The sequence below is a fragment of the Cervus elaphus genome, chromosome 18 (genome assembly GCF_910594005.1).
Source record: "Cervus elaphus chromosome 18, mCerEla1.1, whole genome shotgun sequence".
NCBI classification, from domain to species: Eukaryota; Metazoa; Chordata; class Mammalia; order Artiodactyla; family Cervidae; genus Cervus; species Cervus elaphus.
Window position 1 is genome coordinate 7,879,708 of NC_057832.1, and position 22,804 is coordinate 7,902,511.

The window sequence follows — 22,804 nt, forward strand, 5'->3', positions numbered from 1 at the left end:
CTAGCCATGAAACAGTGTTCTTGGGGTTTCTCTGGAGTGCCATCCAGGAAATCAAAGCTCCTTTCATGTGTGATGTGCAACACGGAATTGCTCTGCACGCGGGCAGGTTATCGGGCCTCATCTCGCGGCGAGGGGGAAGTCTCATGGTTTTTCTCCAGTTGCGGCGGGAACCTGGGTTATATTCTCGAGTTACGATGGGGATGGCCGTTGCACACACGAGTTTGTTCAGCGACGGCAGGACTCCTGCCTAGTTGCGAGGGACAACTCGGGATTTTCCTCGAGGCTTGGCAGGGCAATTGGGACGCCTCTCCAGCTGAGGCGGGAGACCAAGGGTCCCTTTCCACGTGCCACAGGAATCCTTGGACTCCTATCAAGTTTCACGAGGAGTCAGGCATCGTCTCCTTTGGAGGCACTGATCTCCGCGTACCTCTGGAGTTTTCAAAGGATGTGAGGTCTCCGGTCGCGATGAGGTGGTGAACTAGGTCTTTCTCTGTGGTCTCAACAGGAGATTCAGACATCCTTTCATCGTGGGAAATGCAAGACGAGCCTGCATTCAAGTCACTGCAGGGATATCCGGCCTTATTTCGCGTCAGGGCATCGCAGTGTCCATTCCACTTGAGGCCGCAAACTCAGGGTCCCTCTCACATACCTAGAGCTGAGAGAAGCCTCTTCTTGAGGTGCTTGTGGTAAGGTGGTATACCTTTGGAGTCGAAGCCAGGGACTAACCTCTCATCTCGAGTTGATTCTTGGACCACGGAGCTCTTTCGTGTTGCTACAGTGACCTCAGGATCCCTCTAGCCTTGAAACAGTGTTCTTGGGGTTTCTCTGCAGTGCCATGAAGGAAATCAAGGCTCCTATCATGTGTGATGTGCAACACGGAATTTCTCTGTCCGCAGTGTAGGGGAATTGCGCCTCATCTCGCGGCGAGGGTGAAGTTTCATGGTTTATCTCGAGTTGCGGCGGGAACCTGGGCTATATTATCGAGTTAAGATGGGAATGGCCCATCCACCCACGTGTTTGTTCAGCGACGTCAGGACTCCTGCCTAGTTGCGAGGGACAACTCGGGATTCTCCTCGAGGCTTGGCAGGGCAATTGTGACGCCTCTCCAGCTGAGGTGGGAGACCAAGTGTCCCTTTCCACGTGCCACAGGAATCCTGGACTTCAATCAAGTTTCCCGAGGAGTCAGGCATCCTCTCCTTTGGAGGCACTGATCTCCGCGTACCTCTGAAATTTTCAAAGGATGTGAGGCCTCCGGTCGCCATGAGGTGGGGAACTACGTTTTTCTCTGTGGTCTCAACAGGGGATTCAGACATCCTTTCATCTTGGGAGATGCAAGACGAGCCTGCATTCAAGTCACTGCAGGGATATCCGGCCTTATTTCGAGTCAGGGCATCACAGTGTCCATTCCACTTGAGGCCGCAAAATCAGGGTCCCTCTCACATACCTAGAGCTGAGAGAAGCCTCCTCTTGAGGTGCTTGTGGTAAGGTGGTATTCCTCTGGAGTCGAAGCCAGGGACTAACCTCTCATCTCGAGTTGATTTTTGGTCCACGGAGCTCTTTCGTGTTGCTACAGTGACCTCAGGTTCACTCTAGCCTTGAAAAAGTGTTCTTGGGGTTTCTCTGGAGTGCCATCAAGGAAATCAAGGCTCCTTTCATGTGTGATGTGTAACACGGAATTGCTCTGCACGCAGTGCAGGGGAATCGGGCCTCATCTCGCAGCGAGGGGGAAGTCTCATGGTTTTTCTCGAATTGCTTCGGGAACCTGGGGTATATTCTCGAGTTAAGACGGGGATGGCCCTTCCACCCACTTGTATGTTCAGCCACGTCAGGACTCCTGCCTAATTGCGAGGGACAACTCGGGATTCTCCTCGAGGCTTGGCAGGGCAATTGGGACGCATCTCCATCTGTGGCGGTAGACCAAGGGTCCTTTCCATGTGCCACAGGAATCCTCGGACTCCTATCAAGTTTCACGAGGAGTCAGGCATCGTCTCCTTTGGAGGCACTGATCTCCGCGTACCTCTGGAGTTTTCAAAGGATTTGAGGCCTCCGGTCGCCATGAGATGGGGAACTAGGTCTTTCTCTGTGGTCTCCACAGGGGATTCAGACATCCTTTCATCTTGGGAGATGCAAGACGAGCCTGAATTCAAGTCACTGCAGGGTTATCCGGCCTTATTTCGAGTCACGGCATTGCGGTGTCCATTCCACTTGAGGCCGCAATCTCAGGATCCCTCTCACATACCTAAAGCTGCGAGAAGCCTCCTCTTGAGGTGCTTGCGGTTAGGTGGTATTCCTCTGGAGTCGAAGTTAGGGACTAACCTGTCATCTCGAGATGATTTTTGGTCCACAGAGTTCTTTCTTGTTGCTACAGTGACCTCAGGATCCCTCTAGCCTTGAAACAGTGTTCTTGGGGTTTCTCTGGAGTGCCATCAAGGAAATCAAGGCTCCTTTCATGTGTGATGTGCAACACGGAATTTCTCTGCCCGCAGTGTAGGGGAATCGGGCCTCATCTCGCGGCGAGGGGGAAGTTTCATGGTTTATCTCGAGTTGCGGCGGGAACCTGGGCTATGTTATCGAGTTACGATGGGAATGGCCCTTCCACACACGTGTTTGTTCAGCGACGTCAGGATTCCTGCCTAGTTGCGAGGGACAACTTGGGATTCTACTCGAGGCTTGGCAGGGCTATTGGGACGCCTCTCCAGCTGAGGCAGGAGACCAAGGGTCCCTTTCCACGTGCCACAGCAATCCTGGGACTCCTATCAAGTTTCACGAGGAGTCAGGCATCGTCTCCTTTGGAGGCACTGATCTCCGCGTACCTCTGGAGTTTTCAAAGGATGTGAGGCCTCCGGTCGCGATGAGGTGGGGAACTAGGTCTTTCTCTGTGGTCTCCACAGGGGATTCAGACATCCTTTCGTCTTGGGAAATGCCAGACGAGCCTGCATTCAAGTCACACAGGGATATCCGGCCTTATTTCGAGTCAGGGCATCTTGGTGTCCATTCAACTTGAGGCCGCAAACTCAGGGTCCCTCTCACATACCTAGAGCTAAGAGAAGCCTCCTCTTGAGGTGCTTGTGGTTAGGTGGTATTCCTCTGGAGTCGAAGCCAGGGACTAACCTCTCATCTCGAGTTGATTTTTGGTCAACGCAGCTCTTTCCTGTTGCTACAGTGACCTCAGGTTCCCTCTAGCCTAGAAACAGTGTTCTTGGGGTTTCTCTGGAGTGCCATCAAGGAAATCAAGGCTCCTTTCATGTGTGATGTGCAACACGGAATTGCTCTGCACGCAGTGCAGGGGAATCGGGCCTCATCTCGCGGCGAGGGGGTAGTCTCATGGTTTTTCTCGAGTTGCGGCGTTAACCTGGGGTATATTCTCGAGTTACGACGGGAATGGCCATTCCATCCACGTGTTTGTTCAGCGACGTCAGGACTCCAGCCTAGTTGCGAGGTACAACTCGGGATTCTCCTCGAGGCTTCGCAGGGCAATTGGGACGCCTCTCCAGCTGAGGCGGGAGACCAAGGGTCCCTTTCCACGTGCCACAGGAATCCTGGGACTCCTATCAAGTTTCACGAGGAGTCAGGCATCGACTCCTTTGGAGGCACTGATCTCCGCGTACCTCTGGAGTTTTCAAATGATGTGAGGCCTCCGGTCGCGATGAGGTGGGGCACTAGGTCTTTCTCTGTGGCCTCAACAGGGGATTCAGACATCCTTTCGTCTTGGGAGATGCAAGAAGAGCCTGCATTCAAGTCACTGCAGGAATATCCGGCCTTATTTCGAGTCAGGGCATCGCGGTGTCCATTCCACTTGAGGCGGCAAACTCAGGGTCCCTCTCACATACCTAGAGCTGAGAGAAGCCTCCTCTTGAGGTGCTTGTGGTTAGGTGGTATTCCTCTGGAGTCGAAGCCAGGGACTAACCTCTCATCTCGAGTTGATTCTTGTTCCACGGAGCTATTTCGTGTTGCTACAGAGACCTCAGGATCCCTCTAGCCTTGAAACAGTGTTCTTGGGGTTTCTCTGGAGTGCCATCAAGGAAATCAAGGCTCCTTTCATGTGTGATGTGCAACACGGTATTGCTCTGCACGCATTGCAGGGGAATCGGGCCTCATCTCGCGGTGAGGGGGAAGTCTCAGGGTTTTTCTCGAGTTGCGGCGGGAACCTGGGGTATATTCTCGAGTTACGACGGGGTTGGCCCTTCCACCCACGTGTTTGTTCTGCGACGGCAGGACTCCTGCCTAGTTGCGAGGGACAACTCGGGATTCTCCTCGAGGCTTGGCAGGGCAATTGGGATGCCTCTCCAGCTGAGGCGGGAGACCAAGGGTCCCTTTCCACATGCCACAGGAATCCTGGGACTCCTATCAAGTTTCACGAGTAGTCAGGCATCGTCTCCTTTGGAGGCACTGATCTCTGTGTCCCTCTGGAGTTTTCAAAGGATGTGAGGCCTCCGGTCGCGATGAGGTGGGGAACTAGGTCTTTCTCTGTGGTCTCCACAGGGGATTCAGACATCCTTTCGTCTTGGGAGATGCAAGACGAGCCTGCATTCAAGTCACTGCAGGGATATCCGGCCTTATTTCGAGTCAGGGCATCGCGGTGTCCATTCCACCTGAGGCCCAAAATCACGGTCCCTCTCACATACCTAGAGCTGAGAGAAGCCTCCTCTTGAGGTGCTTGTGGAAAGGTGGTATTCCTCTGGAGTAGAAGCCAGGGACTAACTTCTCATCTCGAGTTGATTCTTGGTCCACGAAGCTCTTTCTTGTGGCTACAGTGACCTCAGGATCCCTCTAGCCTTGAAACAGTGTTCTTGGGGTTTCTCTGGAGTGCCATCAAGGAAATCAAGGCTCTTTTAATGTGTGATGTGCAACACGGAATTGCTCTGCACGCAGGGCAGGGGAATCGGGCCTCATCTCGCGGCGAGGGGGAAGTCTCATGGTTTTTCTCGAGTTGCGGCGGGAACCTGGGGTATATTCTCGAGTTACGACGGGGGTGGCCCTTCCACACACGTGTTTGTTCAGCGACGTCAGGACTCCTGCCTAATTGCGAGGGACAACTCGGGATTCTCCTCGAGGCTTGGCAGGACAATTGGGACGCCTCTCCATCTGTGGCGGTAGACCAAGGGTCCTTTCCATGTGCCACAGGAATCCTCGGACTCCTATCAAGTTTCACGAGGAGTCAGGCATCGTCTCCTTTGGAGGCACTGATCTCCGCGTACCTCCGGAGTTTTCAAAGGATGTGAGGCCTCCGGTCGCCATGAGGTGCGGAACTAGGTCTTTCTCTGTGGTCTCCACAGGGGATTCAGACATCCTTTCATCTTGGGAGATGCAAGACGAGCCTGCATTCAAGTCACCGCAGGGATATCCGGCCTTATTTCGAGCCAGGGCATCGCAGTGTCCATTCCACTTGAGGCCGCAAACTCAGGGTCCCTCTCACATACCTAAAGCTGAGAGAAGCCTCCTCTTGAGGTGCTTGTGGTAACGTGGTATTCCTCTGGAGTCGAAGCCAGGGACTACCCTCTCATCTCGAGTTGATTTTTGGTCAAGGGAGCTCTTTTGTGTTACTACAGTGACCTCAGGATCCCTCTAGCCTGGAAACAGTGTTCTTGGGGTTTCTCTGGAGTGCCATCAAGGAAATCAAGGCTCCTTTCATGTGTGATGTGCAACACGGAATTACTCTGCACACAGTGCAAGGGAATTGGGCCTCATCTCGCGGCGAGGGGAAAGTCTCATGGTTTTTCTCGAGTTGCGGCGGGAACCTGGGGTATATTCTCGAGTTACGACGGGGATGGCCCTTCCACCCACGTGTTTGTTTAGCGACGTCAGGTCTCCTGCCTCGTTGCGAGGGACAACGCGGGATTCTCCTCGAGGCTTGGCAGGGCAATTGGGACGCCTCTCCAGCTGAGGCGGGAGACCAAGGGTCCCTTTCGACGTGCCACAGGAATCCTGGGACTCCTATCAAGTTTCACGAGGAGTCAGGCATCGTCTCCTTTGGAGGCACTGATCTCCGCGTACCTCTGGAATTGTCAAAGGATGTGAGGCCTCCGGTCGCAATGAGGTGGGGAACTAGGTCTTTCTCTGTGGTCTGCACAGGGGATTCAGACATCCTTTCGTCTTGGGAGATGCAAGACGAGCCTGCATTCAAGTCACTGCAGGGATATCCGGCCTTATTTCGCGTCAGGGCATCGCAGTGTCCATTCCACTTGAGGCCGCAAACTCAGGGTCCTTCTCACATACCTAGAGCTGAGAGAAGCCTCCTCTTGAGGTGCTTGTGTTAAGGTGGTATTCCTCTGGAGTCGAAGCCAGGGACTAACCTCTCATCTCGAGTTGATTCTTGGTCCACGGAGCTCTTTTGTGTTGCTACAGTGACCTCAGGATCCCTATAGCCTTGAAACAGTGTTCTTGGGGTTTCTCTGGAGTGCCATCAAGGAAACCAAGGCTCCTTTCATGTGTGATGTGCAACACGGAATTGCTCTGCACGCAGTGTAGGGGAATCGGGCCTCATCTCGCAGCGAGGGGGAAGTCTCATGGTTTTTCTCGAGTTGCGGCGGGAACCTGGGGTATATTCTCGAGTTACGACGGGGATGGCCCTTCCACACACGTGTTTGTTCAGCGACGGCAGGACTCCTGCCTAGTTGCGAGGGACAACTCGGGATTCTCCTCGAGGCTTGGCAGGGCAATTGGGACGCCTCTCCAGCTGAGGCGGGAGACCAAGGGTCCCTTTCCACGTGCCACAGGAATCCTGGGACTCCTATCAAGTTTCACGAGTAGTCAGGCATCGTCTCCTTTGGATGCACTGATCTCCGCGTACCTCTGGAGTTTTCAAAGTATGTGAGGCCTCCGGTCGCGATGAGGTGGGGAACTAGATCTTTCTCTGTGGTCTACACAGGGGATTCAAACATCCTTTCGTCTTGAGAGATGCAAGACGAGCCTGCATTTCTGTCAATGCAGGGATATCCGGCCTTATTTCGAGTCAGGGCATTGCGGTGTCCATTCCACTTGAGGCCGCAATCTCAGGATCCCTCTCACATACCTAAAGCTGCGAGAAGCCTCCTCTTGAGGTGCTTGCGGTTAGGTGGTATTCCTCTGGAGTCGAAGTTAGGGACTAACCTCTCATCTCGAGATGATTTTTGGTCCACAGAGTTCTTTCTTGTTGCTACAGTGACCTCAGGATCCCTCTAGCCTTGAAACAGTGTTCTTGGGGTTTCTCTGGAGTGCCATGAAGGAAATCAAGGCTCCTTTCATGTGTGATGTGCAACACGGAATTTCTCTGCCCGCAGTGCAGGGGAATCATGCCTCATCTCGCGGCGAGGGGGAAGTCTCATGGTTTTTCTCGAGTTGCGGCGGGAACCTGCGGTATATTCTCGAGTTACGACGGGGATGGCCCTTCCACCCCCGTGTTTGTTCAGCGACGACAGGACTCCTGCCTAGTTGCGAGGGACAACTCGGGATTCTCCTCGAGGCTTGGCAGGGCAATTGGGACGCCTCTCCAGCTGAGGCGGGAGACCAAGGGTCCCTTTCCACGCGCCACAGGAATCCTGGGACTCCTATCAAGTTTCACGAGGAGTCAGGCATCGTCTCCTTTGGAGGCACTGATCTCCGCGTACCTCTGAAGTTTTCAAAGGATGTGAGGCCTCCTGTCGCGATGAGGTGGGGAACTAAGTCTTTCTCTGTGGTCTCCACAGGGGATTCAGACATCCTTTCGTCTTGGGAGATGCAAGACGAGCCTGCATTCAAGTCACTGCAGGGATATCCGGCCTTATTTCGAGCCAGGGCATCGCAGTGTCCATTCCACTTGAGGCCGCAAACTCAGGGTCCCTCTCACATACCTAGAGCTGAGAGAAGCCTCCTCTTGAGGTGCTTGTGGTAAGGTGGTATACCTCTGGAGTCGAAGCCAGGGACTAACCTCTCATCTGGAGTTGATTTTTGGTCCACGGAGCTCTTTCGTGTTGCTACAGTGACCTCAGGTTCCCTCTAGCCATGAAACAGTGTTCTTGGGGTTTCTCTGGAGTGCCATCCAGGAAATCAAAGCTCCTTTCATGTGTGATGTGCAACACGGAATTGCTCTGCACGCGGGCAGGTTATCGGGCCTCATCTCGCGGCGAGGGGGAAGTCTCATGGTTTTTCTCGAGTTGCGGCGGGAACCTGGGTTATATTCTCGAGTTACGATGGGGATGGCCGTTGCACACACGAGTTTGTTCAGCGACGGCAGGACTCCTGCCTAGTTGCGAGGGACAACTCGGGATTCTCCTCGAGGCTTGGCAGGGCAATTGGGACGCCTCTCCAGCTGAGGCGGGAGACCAAGGGTCCCTTTCCACATGCCACAGGAATCCTTGGACTCCTATCAAGTTTCACGAGGAGTCCGGCATCGTCTCCTTTGGAGGCACTGATCTCCGCGTACCCCTGGAGTTTTCAAAGGATGTGAGGTCTCCGGTCGCCATGAGATGGGGAACTAGGTCTTTCTCTGTGGTCTCCACAGGGGATTCAGACATCCTTTCATCTTGGGAGATGCAAGACGAGCCTGAATTCAAGTCACTGCAGGGTTATCCGGCCTTATTTTGAGTCAGGGCATTGCGGTGTCCATTCCACTTGAGGCCGCAATCTCAGGATCCCTCTCACATACCTAAAGCTGCGAGAAGCCTCCTCTTGAGGTGCTTGCGGTTAGGTGGTATTCCTCTGGAGTCGAAGTTAGGGACTAACCTCTCATCTCGAGATGATTTTTGGTCCACAGAGTTCTTTCTTGTTGCTACAGTGACCTGAGGATCCCTCTAGCCTTGAAACAGTGTTCTTGGGGTTTCTCTGGAGTGCCATGAAGGAAATCAAGGCTCCTTTCATGTGTGATGTGCAACACGGAATTTCTCTCCCCGCAGTGTAGGGGAATCGGGCCTCATCTCGCGGCGAGGGGGAAGTTTCATGGTTTATCTCGAGTTGCGGCGGGAACCTGGGCTATATTATCGAGTTACGATGGGAATGGCCCTTCCACACACGTGTTTGTTCAGCGACGTCAGGATTCCTGCCTAGTTGCGAGGGACAACTTGGGATTCTACTCGAGGCTTGGCAGGGCTATTGGGACGCCTCTCCAGCTGAGGCAGGAGACCAAGGGTCCCTTTCCACGTGCCACAGGAATCCTGGGACTCCTATCCAGTTTCCCGAGGAGTCAGGCATCCTCTCCTTTGGAGGCACTGATCTCCGCGTACCTGTGGAGTTTTCAAAGGATGTGAGGCCTCCGGTCGCGATGAGGTGGGGAACTAGGTCTTTCTCTGTGGTCTCCACAGGGGATTCAGACATCCTTTCGTCTTGGGAGATGCAAGACGAGCCTGCATTCAAGTCACTGCAGCGATATCCGGCCTTATTTCGCGTCAGGGCATCGCGGTGTCCATTCCACTTGAGGCCGCAAACTCAGGGTCCCTCTCACATACCTAGAGCTGAGAGAAGCCTCCTCTTGAGGTGCTTGTGGTACGGTGGTAGTCCTCTGGAGTCGAAGCCAGGGACTAACCTCTCATCTCGAGTTGATTTTTGGTCAACGCAGCTCTTTCATGTTGCTACAGTGACCTCAGGATCCCTCTAGCCTTGAAACAGTGTTCTTGGGGTTTCTCTGGAGTGCCATCAAGGAAATCAAGGCTCCTTTCACGTGTGATGTGCAACACGGTATTGCTCTGCACGCAGTGCAGGGGAATCATGCCTCATCTCGCGGCGAGGGGGAAGTCTCATGGTTTTTATCGAGTTGCGGCGGGAACCTGCGGTATATTCTCGAGTTACGACGGGGATGGCCCTTCCACACACGTGTTTGTTCAGCGACGACAGGACTCCTGCCTAGTTGCGAGGGACAACTCGGGATTCTCCTCGAGGCTTGGCAGGGCAATTGGGACGCCTCTCCAGCTGAGGCGGGAGACCAAGGGTCCCTTTCCACCTGCCACAGGAATCCTGGGACTCCTTTCAAGTTTCACGAGGAGTCAGGCATCGTCTACTTTGGAGGCACTGATCTCCGCGTACCTCTGAAGTTTTCAAAGGATGTGAGGCCTCCGGTCGCCATGAGGTGGGGAACTAGGTCTTTCTCTGTGGTCTCCACAGGGGATTCAGACATACTTTCGTCTTGGGAGATGCAAGACGAGCCTGCATTCAAGTCACTGCAGGGATATCCGGCCTTATTTCGAATCAGGGCATCACAGTGTCCATTCCACTTGAGGCCGCAAACTCAGGGTCCCTCTCACATACCTAGAGCTGAGAGAAGCCTCCTCTTGAGGTGCTTGTGGTAAGGTGGTATTCCTCTGGAGTCGAAGCCAGGGACTAACCTCTCATCTGGAGTTGATTTTTGGTCCACGGAGCTCTTTCGTGTTGCTACAGTGACCTCAGGTTCCCTCTAGCCATGAAACAGTGTTCTTGGGGTTTCTCTGGAGTGCCATCCAGGAAATCAAAGCTCCTTTCATGTGTGATGTGCAACACGGAATTGCTCTGCACGCGGGCAGGATATCTGGCCTCATTTTGCGGCGAGGGGGAAGTCTCATGGTTTTTCTCCAGTTGCGGCGGGAACCTGGGTTATATTCTCGAGTTACGATGGGGATGGCCGTTGCACACACGAGTTTGTTCAGCGACGGCAGGACTCCTGCCTAGTTGCGAGGGACAACTCGGGATTCTCCTCGAGGCTTGGCAGGGCAATTGGGACGCCTCTCCAGCTGAGGCGGGAGACCAAGGGTCCCTTTCCACGTGCCACAGGAATCCTTGGACTCCTATCAAGTTTCACGAGGAGTCAGGCATCGTCTCCTTTGGAGGCACTGATCTCCGCGTACCTCTGGAGTTTTCAAAGGATGTGAGGTCTCCGGTCGCGATGAGGTGGGGAACTAGGTCTTTCTCTGTGGTCTCAACAGGAGATTCAGACATCCTTTCATCGTGGGAGATGCAAGACGAGCCTGCATTCAAGTCACTGCAGGGATATCCGGCCTTATTTCGCGTCAGGGCATCGCAGTGTCCATTCCACTTGAGTCCGCAAACTCAGGGTCCCTCTCACATACCTAGAGCTGAGAGAAGCCTCCTCTTGAGGTGCTTGTGGTAAGGTGGTATACCTCTGGAGTCGAAGCCAGGGACTAACCTCTCATCTCGAGTTGATTCTTGGACCACGGAGCTCTTTCGTGTTGCTACAGTGACCTCAGGATCCCTCTAGCCTTGAAACAGTGTTCTTGGGGTTTCTCTGGAGTGCCATGAAGGAAATCAAGGCTCCTATCATGTGTGATGTGCAACACGGAATTGCTCTGTCCGCAGTGTAGGGGAATTGCGCCTAATCTCGCGGCGAGTGTGAAGTTTCATGGTTTATCTCGAGTTGCGGCGGGAACCTGGGCTATATTATCGAGTTAAGATGGGAATGGCCCATCCACCCACGTGTTTGTTCAGCGACGTCAGGACTCCTGCCTAGTTGCGAGGGACATCTCGGGATTCTCCTCGAGGCTTGGCAGGGCAATTGGGACGCCTCTCCAGCTGAGGCGGGAGACCAAGTGTCCCTTTCCACGTGCCACAGGAATCCTGGACTCCAATCAAGTTTCCCGAGGAGTCAGGCATCCTCTCCTTTGGAGGCACTGATCTCCGCGCACCTCTGAAGTTTTCGAAGAATGTGAGGCCTCCGGTCGTCATAAGGTGGGGAACTACGTTTTTCTCTGTGGTCTCAACAGGGGATTCAGACATCCTTTCATCTTGGGAGATGCAAGACGAGCCTGCATTCAAGTCACTGCAGGGATATCCGGCCTTATTTCGAGTCAGGGCATCACAGTGTCCATTCCACTTGAGGCCGCAAAATCAGGGTCCCTCTCACATACCTAGAGCTGAGAGAAGCCTCCTCTTGAGGTGCTTGTGGTAAGGTGGTATTCCTCTGGAGTCGAAGCCAGGGACTAACCTCTCATCTCGAGTTGATTTTTGGTCCACGGAGCTCTTTCGTGTTGCTACAGTGACCTCAGGTTCACTCTAGCCTTGAAAAAGTGTTCTTGGGGTTTCTCTGGAGTGCCATCAAGGAAATCAAGGCTCCTTTCATGTGTGATGTGTAACACGGAATTGCTCTGCACGCAGTGCAGGGGAATCGGGCCTCATCTCGCAGCGAGGGGGAAGTCTCATGGTTTTTCTCGAATTGCTTCGGGAACCTGGGGTATATTCTCGAGTTAAGACGGGGATGGCCCTTCCACCCACTTGTATGTTCAGCCACGTCAGGACTCCTGTCTAATTGCGAGGGACAACTCGGGATTCTCCTCGAGGCTGGGCAGGGCAATTGGGACGCCTCTCCATCTGTGGCGGTAGACCAAGGGTCCTTTCCATGTGCCACAGGAATCCTCGGACTCCTATCAAGTTTCACGAGGAGTCAGGCATCCTCTCCTTTGGAGGCACTGATCTCCGCGTACCTCTGGAGTTTTCAAAGGATGTGAGGCCTCCGGTCGCCATGAGGTGGGGAACTAGGTCTTTCTCTGTGGTCTCCACAGGGGATTCAGACATCCTTTCATCTTGGGAGATGCAAGACGAGCCTGAATTCAAGTCACTGCAGGGTTATCCGGCCTTATTTTGAGTCAGGGCATTGCGGTGTCCATTCCACTTGAGGCCGCAATCTCAGGATCCCTCTCACATACCTAAAGCTGCGAGAAGCCTCCTCTTGAGGTGCTTGCGGTTAGGTGGTATTCCTCTGGAGTCGAAGTTAGGGACTAACCTCTCATCTCGAGATGATTTTTGGTCCACAGAGTTCTTTCTTGTTGCTACAGTGACCTCAGGATCCCTCTAGTCTTGAAACAGTGTTCTTGGGGTTTCTCTGGAGTGCCATGAAGGAAATCAAGGCTCCTTTCATGTGTGATGTGCAACACGGAATTTCTCTGCCCGCAGTGTAGGGGAATCAGGCCTCATCTCGCGGCGAGGGGGAAGTTTCATGGTTTATCTCGAGTTGCGGCGGGAACCTGGGCTATATTATCGAGTTATGATGGGAATGGCCCTTCCACACACGTGTTTGTTCAGCGACGTCAGGATTCCTGCCTAGTTGCGAGGGACAACTTGGGATTTTCCTCGAGGCTTGGCAGGGCAATTGGGACGCCTCTCCAGCTGAGGGGGGAGACAAAGGGTCCCTTTCCACGTGCCACAGGAATCCTGGGACTCCTATCAAGTTTCCCGAGGAGTCAGGCATCCTCTCCTTTGGAGGCACTGATCTCCGCGTACCTCTGGAGTTTTCAAAGGATGTGAGGCCTCCGGTCGCGATGAGGTGGGGAACTAGGTCTTTCTCTGTGGTCTCCACAGGGGATTCAGACATCCTTTCGTCTTGGGAGATGCAAGACGAGCCTGCATTCAAGTCACTGCAGCGATATCCGGCCTTATTTCGAGTCAGGGCATCTCGGTGTCCATTCCACGTGAGGCCGCAAACTCAGGGTCCCTCTCACATACTTAGAACTGAGAGAAGCCTCCTCTTGAGGTGCTTGTGGTAAGGTGGTAGTCCTCTGGAGTCGAAGCCAGGGACTAACCTCTCATCTCGAGTTGATTTTTGGTCAACGCAGCTCTTTCATGTTGCTACAGTGACCTCAGGATCCCTCTAGCCTTGAAACAGTGTTCTTGGGGTTTCTCTGGAGTGCCATCCAGGAAATCAAGGCTCCTTTCACGTGTGATGTGCAACACGGAATTGCTCTGCACGCAGTGCAGGGGAATCATGCCTCATCTCGCGGCGAGGGGGAAGTCTCATGGTTTTTCTCGAGTTGCGGCGGGAACCTGGGGTATATTCTCGAGTTACGACGGGGATGGCCTTTCCACCCACGTGTTTGTTCAGCGACGACAGGACTCCTGCCTAGTTGCGAGGGACAACTCGGGATTCTCCTCGAGGCTTGGCAGGGCAATTGGGACGCCTCTCCAGCTGAGGCGGGAGACCAAGGGTCCCTTTCCACGTGCCACAGGAATCCTGGGGCTCCTATCAAGTTTCACGAGGAGTCAGGCATCGTCTCCTTTGGAGGCACTGATCTCCGCGTACCTCTGGAGTTTTCAAAGGATGTGAGGTCTCCGGTCGCGATGAGGTGGGGAACTAGGTCTTTCTCTGTGGTCTCAACAGGAGATTCAGACATCCTTTCATCGTGGGAGATGCAAGACGAGCCTGCATTCAAGTCACTGCAGGGATATCCGGCCTTATTTCGCGTCAGGGCATCGCAGTGTCCATTCCACTTGAGTCCGCAAACTCAGGGTCCCTCTCACATACCTAGAGCTGAGAGAAGCCTCCTCTTGAGGTGCTTGTGGTAAGGTGGTATACCTCTGGAGTCGAAGCCAGGGACTAACCTCTCATCTCGAGTTGATTCTTGGACCACGGAGCTCTTTCGTGTTGCTACAGTGACCTCAGGATCCCTCTAGCCTTGAAACAGTGTTCTTGAGGTTTCTCTGGAGTGCCATGAAGGAAATCAAGGCTCCTATCATGTGTGATGTGCAACACGGAATTGCTCTGTCCGCAGTGTAGGGGAATTGCGCCTCATCTCGCGGCGAGTGTGAAGTTTCATGGTTTATCTCGAGTTGCGGCGGGAACCTGGGCTATATTATCGAGTTACGATGGGAATGGCCCATCCACCCACGTGTTTGTTCAGCGACGTCAGGACTCCTGCCTAGTTGCGAGGGACAACTCGGGATTCTCCTCGAGGCTTGGCAGGGCAATTGGGACGCCTCTCCAGCTGAGGCGGGAGACCAAGTGTCCCTTTCCACGTGCCACAGGAATCCTGGACTCCAATCAAGTTTCCCGAGGAGTCAGGCATCCTCTCCTTTGGAGGCACTGATCTCCGCGTACCTCTGAAGTTTTCAAAGAATGTGAGGCCTCCGGTCGTCATAAGGTGGGGAACTACGTTTTTCTCTGTGGTCTCAACAGGGGATTCAGACATCCTTTCATCTTGGGAGATGCAAGACGAGCCTGCATTCAAGTCACTGCAGGGATATCCGGCCTTATTTCGAGTCAGGGCATCACAGTGTCCATTCCACTTGAGGCCGCAAAATCAGGGTCCCTCTCACATACCTAGAGCTGAGAGAAGGCTCCTCTTGAGGTGCTTGTGGTAAGGTGGTATTCCTCTGGAGTCGAAGCCAGGGACTAACCTCTCATCTCGAGTTGATTTTTGGTCCACGGAGCTCTTTCGTGTTGCTACAGTGACCTCAGGTTCACTCTAGCCTTGAAAAAGTGTTCTTGGGGTTTCTCTGGAGTGCCATCAAGGAAATCAAGGCTCCTTTCATGTGTGATGTGTAACACGGAATTGCTCTGCACGCAGTGCAGGGGAATCGGGCCTCATCTCGCAGCGAGGGGGAAGTCTCATGGTTTTTCTCGAATTGCTTCGGGAACCTGGGGTATATTATCGAGTTAAGACGGGGATGGCCCTTCCACCCACTTGTATGTTCAGCCACGTCAGGACTCCTGTCTAATTGCGAGGGACAACTCGGGATTCTCCTCGAGGCTGGGCAGGGCAATTGGGACGCCTCTGCATCTGTGGCGGTAGACCAAGGGTCCTTTCCATGTGCCACAGGAATCCTGGGACTCCTATCAAGTTTCACGAGGAGTCAGGCATCGTCTCCTTTGGAGGCACTGATCTCCGCGTACCTCTGGAGTTTTCAAAGGATGTGAGGCCTCCGGTCGCCATGAGGTGGGGAACTAGGTCTTTCTCTGTGGTCTCCACAGGGGATTCAGACATCCTTTCATCTTGGGAGATGCAAGACGAGCCTGAATTCAAGTCACTGCAGGGTTATCCGGCCTTATTTTGAGTCAGGGCATTGCGGTGTCCATTCCACTTGAGGCCGCAATCTCAGGATCCCTCTCACATACCTAAAGCTGCGAGAAGCCTCCTCTTGAGGTGCTTGCGGTTAGGTGGTATTCCTCTGGAGTCGAAGTTAGGGACTAACCTCTCATCTCGAGATGATTTTTGGTCCACAGAGTTCTTTCTTGTTGCTACAGTGACCTGAGGATCCCTCTAGCCTTGAAACAGTGTTCTTGGGGTTTCTCTGGAGTGCCATGAAGGAAATCAAGGCTCCTTTCATGTGTGATGTGCAACACGGAATTTCTCTCCCCGCAGTGTAGGGGAATCGGGCCTCATCTCGCGGCGAGGGGGAAGTTTCATGGTTTATCTCGAGTTGCGGCGGGAACCTGGGCTATATTATCGAGTTACGATGGGAATGGCCCTTCCACACACGTGTTTGTTCAGCGACGTCAGGATTCCTGCCTAGTTGCGAGGGACAACTTGGGATTCTACTCGAGGCTTGGCAGGGCTATTGGGACGCCTCTCCAGCTGAGGCAGGAGACCAAGGGTCCCTTTCCACGTGCCACAGGAATCCTGGGACTCCTATCCAGTTTCCCGAGGAGTCAGGCATCCTCTCCTTTGGAGGCACTGATCTCCGCGTACCTGTGGAGTTTTCAAAGGATGTGAGGCCTCCGGTCGCGATGAGGTGGGGAACTAGGTCTTTCTCTGTGGTCTCCACAGGGGATTCAGACATCCTTTCGTCTTGGGAGATGCAAGACGAGCCTGCATTCAAGTCACTGCAGCGATATCCGGCCTTATTTCGCGTCAGGGCATCGCGGTGTCCATTCCACTTGAGGCCGCAAACTCAGGGTCCCTCTCACATACCTAGAGCTGAGAGAAGCCTCCTCTTGAGGTGCTTGTGGTACGGTGGTAGTCCTCTGGAGTCGAAGCCAGGGACTAACCTCTCATCTCGAGTTGATTTTTGGTCAACGCAGCTCTTTCATGTTGCTACAGTGACCTCAGGATCCCTCTAGCCTTGAAACAGTGTTCTTGGGGTTTCTCTGGAGTGCCATCAAGGAAATCAAGGCTCCTTTCACGTGTGATGTGCAACACGGTATTGCTCTGCACGCAGTGCAGGGGAATCATGCCTCATCTCGCGGCGAGGGGGAAGTCTCATGGTTTTTATCGAGTTGCGGCGGGAACCTGCGGTATATTCTCGAGTTACGACGGGGATGGCCCTTCCACACACGTGTTTGTTCAGCGACGACAGGACTCCTGCCTAGTTGCGAGGGACAACTCGGGATTCTCCTCGAGGCTTGGCAGGGCAATTGGGACGCCTCTCCAGCTGAGGCGGGAGACCAAGGGTCCCTTTCCACCTGCCACAGGAATCCTGGGACTCCTTTCAAGTTTCACGAGGAGTCAGGCATCGTCTACTTTGGAGGCACTGATCTCCGCGTACCTCTGAAGTTTTCAAAGGATGTGAGGCCTCCGGTCGCCATGAGGTGGGGAACTAGGTCTTTCTCTGTGGTCTCCACAGGGGATTCAGACATACTTTCGTCTTGGGAGATGCAAGACGAGCCTGCATTCAAGTCACTGCAGGGATATCCGGCCTTATTTCGAATCAGGGCATCACAGTGTCCATTCCACTTGAGGCCGCAAACTCAGGGTCCCTCTCACATACCTAGAGCTGAGAGAAGCCTCCTCTTGAGGTGCTTGTGGTAAGGTGGTATTCCTCTGGAGTCGAAGCCAGGGACTAACCTCTCATCTGGAGTTGATTTTTGGTCCACGGAGCTCTTTCGTGTTGCTACAGTGACCTCAGGTTCCCTCTAGCCATGAAACAGTGTTCTTGGGGTTTCTCTGGAGTGCCATCCAGGAAATCAAAGCTCCTTTCATGTGTGATGTGCAACACGGAATTGCTCTGCACGCGGGCAGGATATCTGGCCTCATTTTGCGGCGAGGGGGAAGTCTCATGGTTTTTCTCCAGTTGCGGCGGGAACCTGGGTTATATTCTCGAGTTACGATGGGGATGGCCGTTGCACACACGAGTTTGTTCAGCGACGGCAGGACTCCTGCCTAGTTGCGAGGGACAACTCGGGATTCTCCTCGAGGCTTGGCAGGGCAATTGGGACGCCTCTCCAGCTGAGGCGGGAGACCAAGGGTCCCTTTCCACGTGCCACAGGAATCCTTGGACTCCTATCAAGTTTCACGAGGAGTCAGGCATCGTCTCCTTTGGAGGCACTGATCTCCGCGTACCTCTGGAGTTTTCAAAGGATGTGAGGTCTCCGGTCGCGATGAGGTGGGGAACTAGGTCTTTCTCTGTGGTCTCAACAGGAGATTCAGACATCCTTTCATCGTGGGAGATGCAAGACGAGCCTGCATTCAAGTCACTGCAGGGATATCCGGCCTTATTTCGCGTCAGGGCATCGCAGTGTCCATTCCACTTGAGTCCGCAAACTCAGGGTCCCTCTCACATACCTAGAGCTGAGAGAAGCCTCCTCTTGAGGTGCTTGTGGTAAGGTGGTATACCTCTGGAGTCGAAGCCAGGGACTAACCTCTCATCTCGAGTTGATTCTTGGACCACGGAGCTCTTTCGTGTTGCTACAGTGACCTCAGGATCCCTCTAGCCTTGAAACAGTGTTCTTGGGGTTTCTCTGGAGTGCCATGAAGGAAATCAAGGCTCCTATCATGTGTGATGTGCAACACGGAATTGCTCTGTCCGCAGTGTAGGGGAATTGCGCCTAATCTCGCGGCGAGTGTGAAGTTTCATGGTTTATCTCGAGTTGCGGCGGGAACCTGGGCTATATTATCGAGTTAAGATGGGAATGGCCCATCCACCCACGTGTTTGTTCAGCGACGTCAGGACTCCTGCCTAGTTGCGAGGGACATCTCGGGATTCTCCTCGAGGCTTGGCAGGGCAATTGGGACGCCTCTCCAGCTGAGGCGGGAGACCAAGTGTCCCTTTCCACGTGCCACAGGAATCCTGGACTCCAATCAAGTTTCCCGAGGAGTCAGGCATCCTCTCCTTTGGAGGCACTGATCTCCGCGCACCTCTGAAGTTTTCGAAGAATGTGAGGCCTCCGGTCGTCATAAGGTGGGGAACTACGTTTTTCTCTGTGGTCTCAACAGGGGATTCAGACATCCTTTCATCTTGGGAGATGCAAGACGAGCCTGCATTCAAGTCACTGCAGGGATATCCGGCCTTATTTCGAGTCAGGGCATCACAGTGTCCATTCCACTTGAGGCCGCAAAATCAGGGTCCCTCTCACATACCTAGAGCTGAGAGAAGCCTCCTCTTGAGGTGCTTGTGGTAAGGTGGTATTCCTCTGGAGTCGAAGCCAGGGACTAACCTCTCATCTCGAGTTGATTTTTGGTCCACGGAGCTCTTTCGTGTTGCTACAGTGACCTCAGGTTCACTCTAGCCTTGAAAAAGTGTTCTTGGGGTTTCTCTGGAGTGCCATCAAGGAAATCAAGGCTCCTTTCATGTGTGATGTGTAACACGGAATTGCTCTGCACGCAGTGCAGGGGAATCGGGCCTCATCTCGCAGCGAGGGGGAAGTCTCATGGTTTTTCTCGAATTGCTTCGGGAACCTGGGGTATATTCTCGAGTTAAGACGGGGATGGCCCTTCCACCCACTTGTATGTTCAGCCACGTCAGGACTCCTGTCTAATTGCGAGGGACAACTCGGGATTCTCCTCGAGGCTGGGCAGGGCAATTGGGACGCCTCTCCATCTGTGGCGGTAGACCAAGGGTCCTTTCCATGTGCCACAGGAATCCTCGGACTCCTATCAAGTTTCACGAGGAGTCAGGCATCCTCTCCTTTGGAGGCACTGATCTCCGCGTACCTCTGGAGTTTTCAAAGGATGTGAGGCCTCCGGTCGCCATGAGGTGGGGAACTAGGTCTTTGTCTGTGGTCTCCACAGGGGATTCAGACATCCTTTCATCTTGGGAGATGCAAGACGAGCCTGAATTCAAGTCACTGCAGGGTTATCCGGCCTTATTTTGAGTCAGGGCATTGCGGTGTCCATTCCACTTGAGGCCGCAATCTCAGGATCCCTCTCACATACCTAAAGCTGCGAGAAGCCTCCTCTTGAGGTGCTTGCGGTTAGGTGGTATTCCTCTGGAGTCGAAGTTAGGGACTAACCTCTCATCTCGAGATGATTTTTGGTCCACAGAGTTCTTTCTTGTTGCTACAGTGACCTCAGGATCCCTCTAGTCTTGAAACAGTGTTCTTGGGGTTTCTCTGGAGTGCCATGAAGGAAATCAAGGCTCCTTTCATGTGTGATGTGCAACACGGAATTTCTCTGCCCGCAGTGTAGGGGAATCAGGCCTCATCTCGCGGCGAGGGGGAAGTTTCATGGTTTATCTCGAGTTGCGGCGGGAACCTGGGCTATATTATCGAGTTATGATGGGAATGGCCCTTCCACACACGTGTTTGTTCAGCGACGTCAGGATTCCTGCCTAGTTGCGAGGGACAACTTGGGATTTTCCTCGAGGCTTGGCAGGGCAATTGGGACGCCTCTCCAGCTGAGGGGGGAGACCAAGGGTCCCTTTCCACGTGCCACAGGAATCCTGGGACTCCTATCAAGTTTCCCGAGGAGTCAGGCATCCTCTCCTTTGGAGGCACTGATCTCCGCGTACCTCTGGAGTTTTCAAAGGATGTGAGGCCTCCGGTCGCGATGAGGTGGGGAACTAGGTCTTTCTCTGTGGTCTCCACAGGGGATTCAGACATCCTTTCGTCTTGGGAGATGCAAGACGAGCCTGCATTCAAGTCACTGCAGCGATATCCGGCCTTATTTCGAGTCAGGGCATCTCGGTGTCCATTCCACGTGAGGCCGCAAACTCAGGGTCCCTCTCACATACTTAGAACTGAGAGAAGCCTCCTCTTGAGGTGCTTGTGGTAAGGTGGTAGTCCTCTGGAGTCGAAGCCAGGGACTAACCTCTCATCTCGAGTTGATTTTTGGTCAACGCAGCTCTTTCATGTTGCTACAGTGACCTCAGGATCCCTCTAGCCTTGAAACAGTGTTCTTGGGGTTTCTCTGGAGTGCCATCCAGGAAATCAAGGCTCCTTTCACGTGTGATGTGCAACACGGAATTGCTCTGCACGCAGTGCAGGGGAATCATGCCTCATCTCGCGGCGAGGGGGAAGTCTCATGGTTTTTCTCGAGTTGCGGCGGGAACCTGGGTTATATTCTCGAGTTACGACGGGGATGGCCTTTCCACCCACGTGTTTGTTCAGCGACGACAGGACTCCTGCCTAGTTGCGAGGGACAACTCGGGATTCTCCTCGAGGCTTGGCAGGGCAATTGGGACGCCTCTCCAGCTGAGGCGGGAGACCAAGGGTCCCTTTCCACGTGCCACAGGAATCCTGGGGCTCCTATCAAGTTTCACGAGGAGTCAGGCATCGTCTCCTTTGGAGGCACTGATCTCCGCGTACCTCTGGAGTTTTCAAAGGATGTGAGGTCTCCGGTCGCGATGAGGTGGGGAACTAGGTCTTTCTCTGTGGTCTCAACAGGAGATTCAGACATCCTTTCATCGTGGGAGATGCAAGACGAGCCTGCATTCAAGTCACTGCAGGGATATCCGGCCTTATTTCGCGTCAGGGCATCGCAGTGTCCATTCCACTTGAGTCCGCAAACTCAGGGTCCCTCTCACATACCTAGAGCTGAGAGAAGCCTCCTCTTGAGGTGCTTGTGGTAAGGTGGTATACCTCTGGAGTCGAAGCCAGGGACTAACCTCTCATCTCGAGTTGATTCTTGGACCACGGAGCTCTTTCGTGTTGCTACAGTGACCTCAGGATCCCTCTAGCCTTGAAACAGTGTTCTTGAGGTTTCTCTGGAGTGCCATGAAGGAAATCAAGGCTCCTATCATGTGTGATGTGCAACACGGAATTGCTCTGTCCGCAGTGTAGGGGAATTGCGCCTCATCTCGCGGCGAGTGTGAAGTTTCATGGTTTATCTCGAGTTGCGGCGGGAACCTGGGCTATATTATCGAGTTACGATGGGAATGGCCCATCCACCCACGTGTTTGTTCAGCGACGTCAGGACTCCTGCCTAGTTGCGAGGGACAACTCGGGATTCTCCTCGAGGCTTGGCAGGGCAATTGGGACGCCTCTCCAGCTGAGGCGGGAGACCAAGTGTCCCTTTCCACGTGCCACAGGAATCCTGGACTCCAATCAAGTTTCCCGAGGAGTCAGGCATCCTCTCCTTTGGAGGCACTGATCTCCGCGTACCTCTGAAGTTTTCAAAGAATGTGAGGCCTCCGGTCGTCATAAGGTGGGGAACTACGTTTTTCTCTGTGGTCTCAACAGGGGATTCAGACATCCTTTCATCTTGGGAGATGCAAGACGAGCCTGCATTCAAGTCACTGCAGGGATATCCGGCCTTATTTCGAGTCAGGGCATCACAGTGTCCATTCCACTTGAGGCCGCAAAATCAGGGTCCCTCTCACATACCTAGAGCTGAGAGAAGGCTCCTCTTGAGGTGCTTGTGGTAAGGTGGTATTCCTCTGGAGTCGAAGCCAGGGACTAACCTCTCATCTCGAGTTGATTTTTGGTCCACGGAGCTCTTTCGTGTTGCTACAGTGACCTCAGGTTCACTCTAGCCTTGAAAAAGTGTTCTTGGGGTTTCTCTGGAGTGCCATCAAGGAAATCAAGGCTCCTTTCATGTGTGATGTGTAACACGGAATTGCTCTGCACGCAGTGCAGGGGAATCGGGCCTCATCTCGCAGCGAGGGGGAAGTCTCATGGTTTTTCTCGAATTGCTTCGGGAACCTGGGGTATATTATCGAGTTAAGACGGGGATGGGCCTTCCACCCACTTGTATGTTCAGCCACGTCAGGACTCCTGTCTAATTGCGAGGGACAACTCGGGATTCTCCTCGAGGCTGGGCAGGGCAATTGGGACGCCTCTCCATCTGTGGCGGTAGACCAAGGGTCCTTTCCATGTGCCACAGGAATCCTGGGACTCCTATCAAGTTTCACGAGGAGTCAGGCATCGTCTCCTTTGGAGGCACTGATCTCCGCGTACCTCTGGAGTTTTCAAAGGATGTGAGGCCTCCGGTCGCCATGAGGTGGGGAACTAGGTCTTTCTCTGTGGTCTCCACAGGGGATTCAGACATCCTTTCATCTTGGGAGA